At 44.8% G+C, this 15,862-nt stretch overlaps 1 pseudogene; it reads right to left on the reverse strand.

The window, feature by feature from the left end:
• Positions 1–3,513: 3,513 nt before the first annotated feature.
• Positions 3,514–5,010, reverse strand: LOC139004888 (calpain small subunit 1-like; annotated as a pseudogene).
• Positions 5,011–15,862: the final 10,852 nt, after the last annotated feature.

Here is a 15,862-nt window from a genome sequence, read left to right on the forward strand (position 1 = left end):
TTTGGAGGTGCCCAGATGAGGCCCAGCTGTGAAGCAATGCAAGCTGCTGTGGGGCCTTGGGCCTTCTTTTGGATGTTCTGGGTCTCTCTGACCCAGCTGCAGTTTGTTAGGTAATTTTCAGATTGCAAAGGGCCAGGCCTTTCATATGCAAAAGCCTCTGCAGTCAGCTTGGGTGTGGCGGGGTCTCAGGGAATCAACAGGGCAGAGCAAACAGCTATGGCTGATCCTCAGCCCTGCCCTAAGAGGCCCCGAGTCTCAGTTTCCCACAGTAATTGCTGCAAGCACCTCTTAGAGAAAGCCACCCTTGAGTTCCACCCACTGCCAGACAGTCCAGTTTCTCCCCATATGAGTCTGGGTCCCCAGAGACTCGCCCAGAACTGGAGTTCAGATCAGCTGAGAGCTTGTGTCTGCCTCCCGATTGAAAAAGACAACCACGTCCTCAGTTGCCAGCCCTTTCCGTGCACCTCTGTACCTCTGCACTTTACTTCCACACCTCCTCTGAGTCTCAGTGTGCTTTTCTCTTTCTCTCTAGTTGTAGAATTTCCACTCAGCCAGCCTTCCTGTGGTTCTGGATGATGTTCATTTTATCTTTTAGTTGTATTTTTGAAGTGGTTGTGCAAGGCAGCAATTTCAGGTGTTTACCTATGCCGCTATCTTGGTTTCTCTGCACCCTCATTTTAATTAAAGAGCCACATTAAGACCAATTTATTTACTACATTGTCTAGTTTCAATTTGGCCTGGTTATTTGCATAAACACTATAAGAATAGCAATTGATCATCTAGGCTTTTAATTAATTAATTAATTAATTTATTTATTTATTTTAAATCCTCACCTGAGGATATTTTTCCATTGATTTTTAGAGAGAGTGGGAGGGAGAGAGAGAGAAACATTGATGTGAGAGAGACATATCGATTGCTTGCCTCCCGCACATGCCCTGACCAGGGACCAGGCTGTTGAGGAGCCTGCAACCAAGGTACATGCCCTTGACTAGAATAGAACCCAGGACCCCTCATTCTCCAGACCTATGTTCTATCCACTGAGCAAAACTGGCTAGGGCCACATAGGCTTTTAAAAACCTGCTTTGCCCTAGCTGGTTTGGCTCAGTGGATAGAGTGTCAGCCTGTGAACTGAAGGGTCACCAGTTCGATTCCAGTCAAGGGCACATATGTGGGTTGTGGGCTTGAGCCCCAGTGGAGGGCATGCAAGAGGCAAGCCAATCAATGATTCTCTCTCATCATTGATGTTTCTATCTCTCTCTCCCTCTCCCTTCCTCTCTGAAATCAATAAGTATATATTAAATAAATAAAAATAAAAACCTGCTTTGCTGGAATTTCATAATTGAGCTTTAATTAGCCCCTGAGGCTAAAGAAGTTGAGCCACCTAGTTGCCATCAGGTTTGCCTGTAAGTCCTATAGGTTTAGTTGTATTCCTCAAGTTTTTGAGGTTCCCAAAATGTATTGAAGTTTTTTTCTGGCCATCTCTCAGGAAAGCAACCTTCGTTCCTTACCTGGAAAGAATGCCATGAACCCAATAATCAAGCAAGGTACCAGGATTTCACCAAGGGAGTTTTATTAGCATCGGGATCAGTCTTAATTTCGTAAAGCTTTCTGTTGACATCCAGAGTTGAAGCATGTCTCTCTCAGACATGACTTTCCAGTCAAAGTCTTGGGTAATAAAACCATAATTGAAAACTGATCTTATTGAATTCATGCAAACAAGCATATTGCCATGACTCAGTCATTAAGAATTGCCAAATTGCTCTAGCTGGTTTGGCTCAGTGGATGGAGCGTCGGCCTGCGGACTCAAGGGTCTCAGGTTCGATTCCGGTCAAGGGCATGTACCTTGGTTGTGGGCACATCCCCAGTGGGGAGTGTGCAGGAGGCAGCTGATTGATGTTTCTCTCTCATCAATGTTTCTAACTCTCTATCCCTCTCCCTTCCTCTCTGTAAAAATCAATAAAATATATATATATTTTAAAGAATTGCCAAATTGCCCTAGCCAGTTTGACTCAGTAGATAGAGCCGTTGGCCTGCGAACCAAAGGGTCCTGGGTTTGATTCTGGTCAAGGGCATGTACCTCAGTTACAGGCTCCTCCTGGCCTGGGCGTTGGTCAGGGCAGATGCAGGAAGCAACCAATCAATGTGTTTCTCTCACATCAATGTTTCTCTCTGTCTTTCCTTCTCTCTTCCACTCTCTCTAAAATTAATGGAGAGATAAAAAATGGCAACAGAGTAAGTGGATGCTGCATGGACATGCTCCCAGGAACAAACTGGAATTACAACTAAAATACAGAAAAACTTTCTGAATAATCAACGGAAAACATGCAGGAGAGAACCCTGATACTCCAGGACCGAAAGTGGAGACCGCATAGAGACTGGTAAGAGGGGTGGAGGTGCAAAAGGGTTGGCCGGGTGCCCACAGACAGCAACTGAAGTCTCAGAGCAATATCTCAGCTGTGGGGAGTTGTCACTGACAACTATGAGATCTCATATCCAAACTGGGACCCCCAGCAGAGAACACCAGAACTGAGAAGGGTACCCACATAACATCTGGCAGTGAAAAGCAGCAGGGTGCTGTCTACCAGGGAGTAACAGCTGAAAATTCAGGCACCCTCTTAAAGGGCCAATGCACAAAATTCCCTGTTTAGCCACCCACCTTGTGCTCTGGCAGAGGGAGGGTGAAATGGACTGGAGCTGTGAAAGCAGAAGCCAGGACTGGGGACTCAGAGGATAGAGCTCAGAAGGCAGACACCCCAAGTTTCTTGGCTGAGTCATTCCTCATGCAACAGAGGTCATCTTTACCACATAGACATTTGCCTCACCTGGGGGGAAGACAGTTGACACACCCTATTGGAAAATACCTTGCCCTGAGGCCATTTAAACAATTAGCTTCTGGGCAGAAGAAATTGCCCCACCCTGTTGAAGAAACTTTTCACCACACCTGAGGACGATTGCCTAGGGGACAACTCAAGTAGGAATCCTATCAGTCTGTAGGCAGAGGTGGTCTCTGGAGGCTTTTTTTTTCTCAGAGCAGCAACTGAGATGCATTTACTTCCTCCAGGGCCTAGCAGGCTGGGGGCAGAATACAAAGGCACTGGGGCATATATGGGCCTGTTATGAACTGGAGTTCAGATGCCTGGGTGGTTAACTGAACAGGTGTGCCAGGGTGCACAGGATCTGGGGTGATTTTTCCCAGAAATTAGAGAAGGACCCGTGGGGTGTGGAAGCAACACAACTTGGCACAGATGCATGAGAAGGGTTGTGGGGTGGGTGTGCTGAAGGTGGAGTGACCCATGGGGCAGGGTGTGTTAGTGTCTTAGAGCCACTTGGGGCATGGCATGTTGGGACATGTTGAGCCCTAGCTGTTGTCTGAAAAGCTAGTTGCCAACAGCTGGGAAAATGGAAAAGCTGGTGGGTCAGCCTGACCCACAAAGACATGACTGCAAACAGGATCAGCCCTGGGAAAGACCAAAATGTGCAAGGTGACTCCTAATGTGAGGTGATGAGGGGAGAGGTCTGGGGTTCCCACTCAGGAATACATAATTAGCTGCAGCCACTCCTGGATGTTCACCTGAATTTGTCCAGTGCTATCTTTATCAAGAGATTTGAAAGCACGGAACATGGCATCAGCCTGACCAGGCAGCTGATGAAGTTGTCAAAATTCATGTTGAAGTATGGTAGCAATTATCTCAGGTAGAAACTATAGTTTACCTTTAACCCTGCTGTTTGGCTTATGTACCTATTTTCTTTGTTTAACAATAGACAGGTTATTTTGATTTTCTGAATTATATAAATCATCCCATTTGATTAAATATCCTATTGATTGTAATGTGAAATCCCATTTGTAGTGGTCATACTGGTCTTAGAAAGCACATTTTCCTTTACCTGGGAAGGACAGCACAGTTATCCCAAGGTCATAGGGCTCTAGACCCAAAACTGGAATTTAGATAACATGCCTAAGTTTAACCCAGGTTACCCAAGGGCTCTAGACCCAAAACTGTAATTTAGATAACATGCTGTTTCTGCTTCTGTAAACTGCTTTTTGCAAACTAGGTTCCTCATTTCAGACCCCAGGGCTCTAGATAATGTGTTTGACCCCAGAGACCCAAAACTATAATTAACATGCTTAATTCTGTTTCTGTAAACCGCTTTTTTTTTGCAAACCAGGTTCCTCATTCCAAACCCTGGGATGTAATCAATACCTTTGTGACTTTTTTGCCTATATAACCTTGGAGCTGCAACCATCTTGTTACTATGAGATTTGGGGAATGGCCCCTCATAGTCCCAGATTGCAATACATGTGACTCTTTAATTCGACTTCTTGAGGCATCCTTCTGTGATTCGTGGGGTACATTACAACAATGTTCCCTCCCTCATCTGAGTAGCTTCAGATGATCGTGGTGTAAAGATGCTTATTTAGATGGAACCCTGCTGTCTTAAAGGCCCCCGGAAGTTCACTGCTGCCAGTGGTTCCTGAATGGTCAACATCAAACTGTTTGTATATGGCCTGCCACTTTTTGATGTTGTTCCACAAACACTTGAATTCCTAGAAACCCAGCTTGCCTATTGTATTACTATCCACCAAGGCCACCAGGCAGCAACATGTGTCAATGCCAAAACCATCAGTCTTCAGATCAGGGTGTTGGGTCACCACTTTGTTGAGAATGTTCATGAGTTCTGTTGCACTGACTTCCATGTAATCTCCAGCCAGCTGGCAAATAGTCTGCAGAATTGCCAGACCTCCTCACTCTCATTGGCCTCAATGTTGGAGTACTGGGTGCATGGAGGCAGGGGCTCTGGGTTATACTGCACAGCTGCCTCACTAATGATGGTGCTAATGACCCCACCTAGGATGCGCATGGCAGTTCCGCCACCCCGACCGCTGACTGTGCCTCCGTCACCACCACCTCCGCCTCTGCTGATCAGGCCTCCAAGCACATTCCCCAGGCCCCCGCCTCCCCCGCTGCCACCACCACCGCCTCCCTTCAAGAATGGGTTAACCAGGAACATGGCACGAGTCTAGATTCCTCTCAAATCCAAGGACAGAGGGTGGAAGAGTGTCCAGGGGAGATAACAGGGGAAGGGCAGGTCTGGAGGTTCAAATCTCAGATCATCAGTCTGGGGATCTCTGAAGCCAAGACTTTAGGATCTCATCAGGTCTGGGGCTGTAAGGGTCTAGATTACGAAGTACAAGGTTAGTGCGGCTAGGCGCTCACTGCCTCTCAACAGTCCATGAGTCTGCTCCTCTCCACTGCTCCCCCAGTCTCTGGAGGCTTTGAGTATTTGCCTGATCTAATTAGTCAGAAGCAGCCTTTAACACTGTCCTGCACTAGAGATTGAGAGGAGTAGAGAATCTACCTAATACATAGTAACAAACACAAACAGTCAGCCAAAATGATGAAAAAAAGAAACAACCCCCAAATGAAAGAACTAGAAAATTCTATAAATGACATAAATGAAGCAGAGATAAGAAATTTACCAAAGATAGTCTCTTCAATTTACCATCATTACAGAGTTCAGAGTAATGATGGTAAAGATGCTCAACAGCATGAAAAAAGATATAGTAACTATGAAAAAAGATCAGTCTGAGATAAAGATTGACATAACACAAATAAAGAACACATTGGAAGGAATACACAGCAGATTAGGGGAAGCTGAGGTTCAGATCAGTGAATTAGAAGACAGAGTTAAAAATATCACTCAATAAGAGAATCAAAAAGAAGAAACAATTAAAAAACATGAGGACAGCTTAAGGGAGATGTGGGACAGTGTGAAACGTAACAATATTAGAATAGCAGCTGTACCAGAAGAGGCAGAAAGGGAGAAAGGAATAGAGAATATGTTTGAAGAAATGGCAGAAAACTTTCCTAACCTGGTAAAGGAAAATTACACAAGTTCAGGAGCCATAGAGAATCCCAAGCAAGAAGAACCCAAACAGGCCCATGCCCAGACACATCATAATTAAAATGCCAAAAATTAAAGACAAAGAGAGAATCTTAAAGGCAGCAAGAGAAAAGCAAACTGGTACCTACAAAGGAGTTCCCATAAGGCTGACTCCTGATTCCTCATCAGAAACTCTACAGGCCAGAAGGGAATAGCATGAAGTACTAAAGGTAATGAAAAGCAAGGATCTGAGACCAAGGCTAAAGGCTATCATTCAAAATAGACAGTCAAATAAACAGCTTCCCAGACCAAAAAAAAAAAGACTACATCACCACCAAGCCAGCATTATAAGAAATGCTAAAGGCATTGCTGTAATGAGAAGAAAAAACAGAGAGAGAAACCTAGCCATACATAATTAAAATAGCAATAAATAAGTACCTAGCAATAATAACTCTAAATGTAAATACATTAAATGCTCCAATCAAAAGGCGTAAGGAAACTGAAAGAATACTAAAACGTGACCCCACTATCTGCTGTCTATAATGGAACCACCTCAAAACAAAAGACAAACAGGATGAGAGTGAAGGGATGGAAAAAATTTTTTCATGCAAATGGAAAAGAAAATACTGGAGTAGCAATACTTATATCAGACAAAATAGACTTTAAAATGAAGGCCATCACAAGAGACAACAAAGGTCTCTACATAATACTAAAAGGATCGATCCAACAAGAGGCTATAACCCTGGTAAACATATATGCTCCAAACATGGGAGCACCTACATATATAAAAAAAAGTTCTAGAGGACTTTAATGGAGAGATTGACAACAATACAGTCATATGAGGAGACTTTAACACCCAGCTGACTTCACTGGATAGATCTTCCAGACAAAAACTTAACAAGGAAAGAGAGACTCTAAAGGACACACTGGATCAAATGGATTTAATTGACATTTATAGAATACTAGAGGTCAGTGCATGAAATTGGTGCACGGGTAGGGTTCCTAGGCCTGGCTGGTGACCAGGGTTAATCTGAGCCTTCCTTCCCCCAGCTGCTGGCTACCGGCCAGGGCCTTCCTTCATTCTGCCCCAGCCCCTGGTGGTCAGTGCACATCATGGTGAGCAGTCAAATTCCTGGTCAGTAGAATTCCTGAGGGGACAATTTGCGTATTAGCCTTTTATTATATAAGATATCACCCCAATGCAGCACAATATACATTATCCTCAAATGCACATGATCATTCACAAAGGTAGACCACATGTTAGGACACAAAACAAGTCTCTACAAGTTCAAAAAGATTGAAATCATATCAAGCATCCTTTCAGATCACAGTGGAATGAAATTAGAAATCAACTACAGTAAAACATTCAAACACATGGAGGATAAATAGCATGTTATTAAACAATCAATGAGTTGCCAATGAGATCAAGAAGAAATGAAAAACTTTCTGGAAATATGAAAATGAACACACAAAACCCAAAATCTCTGGGACACAGCAAAAGCAGTCATGAGAGGAAAGTTCATAGCACTATAGGCCTACCTAAAAAAAAACAACAAGAAAAATAGCAATAAACTATTTAACCCCACAACTTAAAGAACTAGGAAGAAAACAACAAGAAAAGCCCAGAGTAAGTAGAAGGAAGGAAATAATAAAGATTACAGCAGAAATAAATAACAGACTAAAAAAATAATACAAAAAAATCAATGAAAGCCAAGAGCTGGTTCTTTGGAAGGATAAACAAAATTGATGAACTATTGGCCAGACTCAATGCAATCCCCATTAAGATACCAATGGCATATTTCCAGACCTAGAACAAACTTTCCAAAAATTCATTATGAATAAAAATACTCTGAATAGCTGCTGCAATTCTGAGAAAGAAGAACAAAGTTGGAGGGATCACAATACCACATATCAAGCTATACTACAAAGCCACTGTTCTCAAAACTACCTGGAACCGGCACAAGAACAGACATATAGATCAATGGAACAGAACAGAGAACCCAGTAATTAACACAAGCTATTATGCTCAATTAATATTTGACAAAGGAGGCAAGAGCATAAAATGAAGTCAAGATAGTCTCTTCAATAAATGGTGCTAGAAAAATTGGACAGACACATGCAAAAAAATGAAACTAGACCACCAACTTATACCATATACAAAAATAAACTCAAAATGGATAAAAGACTTAAACATAAGACAGGAAACCATAAAAATCTTGGAAGAATCCATAGGTAGCAAAATATCAGATGTATGTCATAGCGATATCTTTACCGATACAGCTCCTATGACAATGGAAACTAAGGAGAAAATAAACAAATGGGACTACATCAAAGTAAAAAGCTTCTGCACAGCAAAGAAACCATCAACAAAGCAACAAGAAAGCCCACTGCATGAGAGGACACATTTGCCAATGTTATCTTTGAAATTTACAGAGAACTCATACAACTTGACAAAAGGAAGATAAACATTCCAATCAAAAAATGGGCAAAGGACCTAAATAGACACTTTTGAAAGAGTATATACAGAAGGCTAAGAGACATATGAAAACATGTTCAAAATCACTAATTATCTGAGAGATGCAAATTAAAACAACAATGAGGTACCATCTCAGACCTGTCAGAATGGCTATCATCAACAAATCAACAAACAACAAGTGTTGGTGAGGATGGGGAATAAGAGGAACCCTCATGCACTGCTGGTGGGAATTCAGATTGGTGCAGCTACTGTGGAAAACAGTATGGAGTTTTCTCAAAAAAATAAAAGTGGAACTCCCATTTTACCCAGTAATCCCATTTCTTGGAATATATCCCGGGAAATCAGAAACACCAATCAGAAAGAATATATGCACCCCTATGTTCATAGCAGCATAATTTATAATAGCTAAGATTTGGAAACAGCCTAAGTGCCCCTCAGCAGATGAGTGGATTTAAAAAATGTGGTACATCTACATGGTGGAATACTATGCTGCTATAAAAAAGAAGGAACTCACCATTTGCAACAGCATGGATGGACCTGGAGAGCATTATGCTAAGTGAAATTAGCCAGTTGGAGAAAGATAAATATCACATGATCTCACTCATTTGTAGAATATACTGAACAAAATAAACCTATGAACAAAAATAGAGCCAGAGGAAAAAATATTTTAGACTATAATAGAAATAATCCTGTTATTTGTAAATTTAAAATAATTTCTATAACTTTTGTGATATTATACTATGTTAGTAAAGTTTGGTAATATTATTATAATAGAGGCCCGGTGCACGAAATTCATGCATGGGGAGGGGGGTGTCCCTCAGCCCAACCTGCACCCTCTCCAATCTGGGACCCCTCGAGGGATGTCCAACTGCCCATTTAGGCCCGATCCCACCAATCTCACAATCCAGGATTGCTGGCTCCCAACCTCTCACCTGCCTGCCTGATTGCCCCTAACCACTTCCCTGCCAGCCTGATTGATGCCTAACTGCCCTCCCTTGCCAGCCTGCTCTCCCCTGCAGGCCTAGGTCCCCCCCTCAACTGCTCTCCCCTGCAGGCATGGTTTCCCCCAACTGCCCTCCCCTGCAGGCCTGGTTGCCCCCACTTGCCCACCCCTGCAGGACTGGGTCCCCCAACTGCCCTTCACTGCAGGGCTGGTTGCCCCCAACTGCCCTTCCCTACAGGCCTGGGTCCCCCCAACTGCCCTCCCCTGCAGGCCTGGTTGCCCCCAACTGCCCTTCCCTACAGGCCCGGGTCCCCCCCAACTGCCCTCCCCTGCAGGTCTGGTGACCCCCAACTGCCCTCCCTTTCAGGCCTGGTACCTCCCAACTGCCCTCTCCTGCTGGCCTGATCGCCCACAACTGCCCTCCCCTGCCGGCCATTTTGTGGTGGCCATCTTTGGCCACATGGGAACAGCCATCTTGTGTGTTGGAGTGATGATCAATTTGCATATTACTCTTTTATTAGATGAGATTTAAAATCTTTTTTTCTTGAGGCACTAATGTTTATTGCATGTAAATGGCTAGTTATTTTGTATCTACAATCTGGTAATAGATTTTTTTGTATATTGTAAAAACATTTTTTTTAATGCTACAAATAAATAAATAATAAAATCAATGGGAAAATATTCTTGGGTGAAGATATTAAAAAAAAATGTCTGGCCAGAGTGGCACAGTGGTGGAACATTAACCTATGAACCAGGAAGTCAAGGTTCAATTCCTTGTCAGGGCACATGCCCAGGTTGTGGGGTGTGCAGGAGACAGACACTGATTCTCTCTGATCATTGATGTTTCTCTCTCTCTCCCTCTCCCTTCCTCTCTGAAATAAATAAAAATATATTTTAAAAAAGAATTGCCAACTTATAAAAAATAATAATAATTTTAAAAAGGATTGCCAAATTATGGAGAGATTACATAGGGAGAAAAATATATAATTTACCAAATTGTTCTTTAAAAATCTTATATCTGGGGAGAAACCAAGATGGCGGCATAGGTAAACACCGGAGTTTGCTGCCTCGCACAACCACTTCAAAAATACAACTAAAAGACGAAACGGACATCACCCAGAACCACAGGAAGGCTGGCTGAGTGGAAATTCTACAACTAGAGGAGGTGCGGTGCAGAAGAAAAATACTAAGGTACAGAGGCGCACGCAGAACGGGCTGGCGACTGAGGGTGCGGTTGTCTTTTTCAATTGGGAGGGAGTCTCAGGCTCTGAGCTCCAGTTCCGGGCGAGTCTCTGTGGACCTAGACTCATACGGGAGAAGCGGGACTGTCTGGCATCAGTTGGAACTCGAGGGCAGCTTTCTCTCGGAGGTACTTGCAGCATTTGCTGGGACACTGAGAAGCGGGGCCTCTGAAGGCAGGACTGAGAGCAGCCATAACTTCTCGCTCCGCCCGGCCTGTTGGTCCCCTGGGACCCGTCCCACCCAAGCCTTGCACGGAGGTGTTTGCTGGATAGCCTCAGGCAGAGGCTAGATTAGCACCTCCCTAGAGCTCCAGGACAGAAGTTCTCCCATTGCAGACACAGCTGATTCTCACAGCCAATTGGCCTGGAGGTCAATCCCTCCCAGTGTTACTTACAACAATCAAGGCTTAACTACAACAAGACTGTGCAAAAGACCACAAGGGGGAGCACCAAGAGTGTCCTCTTCAGGAATTGGGGAGGCTGAACCACTGAGCCCTAGAGGACACTTAGCACAGAAAACCACTTTATCAACACAAGGAAGCATAAAAAATGCGGAGACAAAGAAACAGGACACAAATGACAGAAATGGAGGAAAGCAAACTGCTGGATTTAGAGTTCAAAACCACACTTTTAAGGTTTTTCAAGAACTGTCTAGAAGCCGCCGATAAATTTAGTAAGACCCTCGAAAAGACTGGTTAGACCGCCGATAAATGTAGTGAGATCCTCAAGAAATCTAGTGAGACCCTCGATGTTGTGATAAAGGAACAATGAGAAATTAAGCATACACTAACTGAAATAAAGAATATTATACAGACTCCCAACAGCAGACCAGAGTATTGCAAGAATCAAGTCAATGATTTGAAATATGAAGAAGCAAAAAACACCCAACCGGAAAAGCAAAAAGAAAAAAGAATCCAAAAATATGAAGATAGTGTAAGGAGCCTCTGGGACAGCTTCAAGCATACCAACATATGAATTATAGGGGTGCAAGAAGAAGAGAGAGAGCAAGATATTGAAAACCTATTTGAAGAAATTATGACAGAAAACTTCCCCTACTTGGTGAAAGGAATAGACTTACAAGTCCAGGAAGCGCAGAGAACCCCAAACAAAAGGAATCCAAAGAGGACCACACCAAGACACATCATAATTAAAATGCCAAGAGCAAAAGACAAAGAGAGACTCTTAAAAGCAGCAAGAGAAAGAAACTCAGTTGGAGAATCGAAGATGGCGGCATAGGTAAACACCGGAGACTGCCGCCATAAACAACCACTTCAAAAATACAACTAAAAGACGGAACGGACATCAACCAGAACCACAGGAAGGCTGGCTGAGGAGAGACTCTTTAACTAGAAGGAAAAACAACAGCATTACGGGGCTCAGAGGATGCGCAGTGTGGAAAATTTAAAGGTACGGTGGTGCGGTGGTGCGCGCGCAAAGCGGGCTGGTGGCTGAGGGCGTGGTTGTCGTTTTCAACCAGGAGGGAGTCTCAGACTCTGGGCTACAGATCCGGGCGAGTCTCTAGGGACCCAGACTCAAACGGAAGAAGCGGGACTGGCTGGCTACAGTCCCTCTGAGGTTTGCAGCGGTTGCTGGGACAGAGAGGCAGAGCCCCTGGGGACGGACTGAGAGCAGCCATAGCTGCTCCCTCCCCCCACCCTGTTGATCCCGCCCCGCACAAGCCCTGTGCAGAGCCATTTGCCGATCGCCTCAGGCAAAGCCTGGATTAGCGCCTCCCCAGAGGACTGAAGTTTTCCACACAGCTGATTCCTACAGCCAGTCGGCCTGGTGGTCAAATCCCTCTAGTGTTAACTACAACAATTAAGGCTTGGCTAGAACAAGACTTCGCACAAAGACCACAAGGGGGTGCACCAAGAAAGCATAAAAGATGCGGAGACAAAAAAACATGACAGAAATGGAGGATATGGAGCTAAAAATCGCAATTTTGAGGGCTTGCTATAAACTTGAGCAGAGCCTCATGAAAACTAATGAGACCCTCGATGCTACGATAAAGAAATTAGAAAGTAAGCATACACGGACTGAAATAAAGAATATTATACCCAATAGCAGACCAGAGGAGCACAAGAATCAAACCAAAGATTCGACAAAAAACACCCAACTGGAAAAGCAAAATGAAAAAAGAATCCGAAAGTGTGAAGATAGTGTAAGGAGCCTCGGGGACAGCTTCAAGCAGACTAATATCAGAATTATTGGGGTGCCAAAAGATGAGAGACAGCAAGATATTGAAAACCTATTTGAAGAAATAATGGCAGAAAACTTCCCCCACCTGGTGAAAGAAATGGACTTACAGGTCCAAGAAGCGCAGAGAACCCCAAACAAAAGGAATCCAAAGAGGACCACACCAAGACACATCATAATTAAAATGCCAAGAGCAAAAGACAAAGAGAGAATCTTAAAAGCAGCAAGAGAAAGAGACTCAATTACCTACAAGGGAATACCCATACGGCTGTCAGCTGATTTCTCAACAGAAACTTTGCAGGCCAGAAGGGAATGGCAAGAAATATTCAAAGTGCTGAATACCAAGAACCTACAACCAAGATTACTTTATCCAGCAAAGCTATCATTCAGAATTGAAGGTCAGATGAAGAGCTTCACAGATAAGGAAAAGCTAAAGGAGTTCACCACCACTAAACCAGTATTACACGAAAGACTGAAAGGTATCCTTTAAGAAGAGGAAGAAGAAAAAGGTAAAGATACAAACTGTGAACAACAAACATGCATCTATCAACAAGTGAATCTAAGAATCAAGTGAATAAATAACCTGATGTACAGAATGAACTGGTGATTATAATGAATCAGGGACATAGAAAGGGAATGGACTGACTATTCTTGGGGGGGAAAGGGGAATGGGAGATTCGGGAAGAGACTGGACAAAAATCGTGCACCTATGGATGAGGACAGTGGGTGGGGAGTGAGGGCGGAGGGTGGGGTGGGAACTGGAAGGAGGGGAGTTATGGGGAGGGGGGGAAGAGGAACAAATGTAATCTGAACAATAAAAATTTAATTAAAAAAAAAAAAAAAGAAACTCAGTTACCTACAAGGGAGTACCCATACGACTGTCAGCTGATTTCTCAACAGAAACTATGCAGGCCAGAAGGGAGTGGCAAGAAATATTCAAAGTGATGAATAGCAAGAACCTACAACCAAGATTACTTTACCCAGCAAAGCTATCATTCAGAATTGAAGGTCAGATAAAGAGCTTCACAGGTAAGAAAAAGCTAAAGGAGTTCATCACCACCAAACCAGTATTATATGAAATGCTGAAAGGTATTCTTTAAGAAGAGGAGGAAGAAGAAAAAGGTAAAGATACAAATTGTGAACAACAAATACACATCTATCAACAAGTGAATCTAAAAATCAAGTGAATAAATAATCTGATGAACAGAATGAACTGGTTATTATAATAGAATCAGGGGCATAGAAAGGGAATGGACTGACTATTCTTGGGGGGGAAATGGGTGTAGGGGATGCAGGAAGCGACTGGACAAAAATCACACACCTATGAATGAGGACAGTGGGTGGGGAGTGAGGGCGGAGGGTGGGGTGGGAACTGGGTGGAGGGGAGTTATGGTGGGAAAAAAGAGGAACAAATGTAATAATCTGAACAATAAAGATTTAATAATAATTTAAAAAAAGAGTTTTTTTAAAAAAAATCTTATATTTGAAAAGGGGAAAACTCTTGTTCTTTTAACATAGTGAAAAAAGAAACAAATTTTAACTTTGTGTTAGCTTACTTTTATATATATACTAGAGGCCCAGTGCACAAAATTCGTGCACTGGTGGGGGGTGGTCCCTCAACCCAGCATGCGCCCTCTAGCAGTCTGAGGCCCCTCGTGGCATGTCCGCCTGCCGGCTTAGGCACACTCTCCTGGGAGCAGGCCTAAGCTGGCAGGCGAATATCCCACTCCCAGTCCAGGAACCCTCGCTCATTACCACTTGGCTTGCTGCTACTTAGTGCTGCCGCAAAGGCAGGAGAGGCTCTTGCCACCGCCAGTGCACTTGCCAGCCATGAGCCCAGCTTCTGGTTGAGCGGCACTCCCCCTGTGGGAGTACACTGACCACTAGGTACCAGCTCCTGTGTTGAGCATCTGCTCCCTAGTGGTCAGTGTGTATCATAGCAACTGGTCGTTCTGGTCATTCCACCATAACGGTCGCTTAGGCTTTTATTATACATACTAGAGGCCCGGTGCACAAAAATGTGTGCACTCAGGGGGGAGAGGGGGTCCCTCAGCCTGTCCTGTGCCCTCTCCTAGCCTGGGACCCCTCGGGAGATAACGACCTGCTGGCTTAGGCCTGCTCCCGGGTGGCAGAGGGCAGTCCCAATCCCTAGGTGCAGCCCCTGGTCGGGCTCAGAGCAGGGCTGATTGGGTAGTTGGGGCGCCGCCCCCTGTCATGCACAGAGCAGGGCAGATCTGGAGGTTGCGATGCCACCCTCAGTCACGCTCAGGGTAGGGCCGATTGAGGGGTTGGGGCACCGCCCCCTGTCACACTCAAGGCAGGGTCGATGGGGAGGTTGTGGCCCCGCCACCTGTCACACACAGAGCCCCAGGGCGATCAGGGGGTTTGGGCGCTGCCCCCTGTCACGCTGATCCCAGTGCCGGGAGGCAAATTACCCTTTTCCTATATATAGAATAGAGGCCTGGTGTATGGGTGGGGGCTGGCTGGTTTGCCCTGAAGGGTGTCCTGGATCAGGTTGGGGGTCCCCACTGGGGTGCCTGGCCAGTCTGGCTGTGGGGCTGAGGGCCTTTTCAGGCTGGTGGGTGACTGAAGCTCCCAACCGCTCCTTTTTTATTTTTATTCTGGGCCAGCTTTAGCTCTGAGGCCTCGACTGCTGAAAGCAGGTTTCTGGCCTTTGTTTACCTTCTGTATTTGATACAATGTTGCGGTCCGGCTGGCTGAAGCCCGGCTGATTAAAGCAGGTTTCTGGGGTATTTTTTAGCTTCTATATTTGCAACATAGTTGCTTAGAGTTGCAGCTGAGAGGCCGGCAAGTCAGGCGGGGAACGTTGGAGTCCGCAGTCACTGGAGCAAGCAAGCCTCCCTGTTCACTTCAGTGCATGGCTGCCGGCCGCCATCTTGGCTGGCAGTTAATTAGCATATCGCCCTGATTAGCCAATGGGAAGGGTAGCGGCCGTACGGCTAATTACCATGTTTCTCTTTTATTAGATAGGACTAGAGGCCCAGTGCTCAAAAATTTGTGCACTCGGGGGGAAGGGGGGGTCCCTCAGCCCGGCCTGTGCCCTCTCGCAGTCTGGGACCCCTCAGGAGATAATGACCTGCTGGCTTAGGCCTGCTCCCGGGT

Source organism: Myotis yumanensis, unplaced genomic scaffold (assembly GCF_028538775.1).
Source record: "Myotis yumanensis isolate MYYU_CA2020_CCGP unplaced genomic scaffold, mMyoYum1.0.hap1 SCAF_1, whole genome shotgun sequence".
Lineage (NCBI taxonomy): Eukaryota > Metazoa > Chordata > Mammalia > Chiroptera > Vespertilionidae > Myotis > Myotis yumanensis.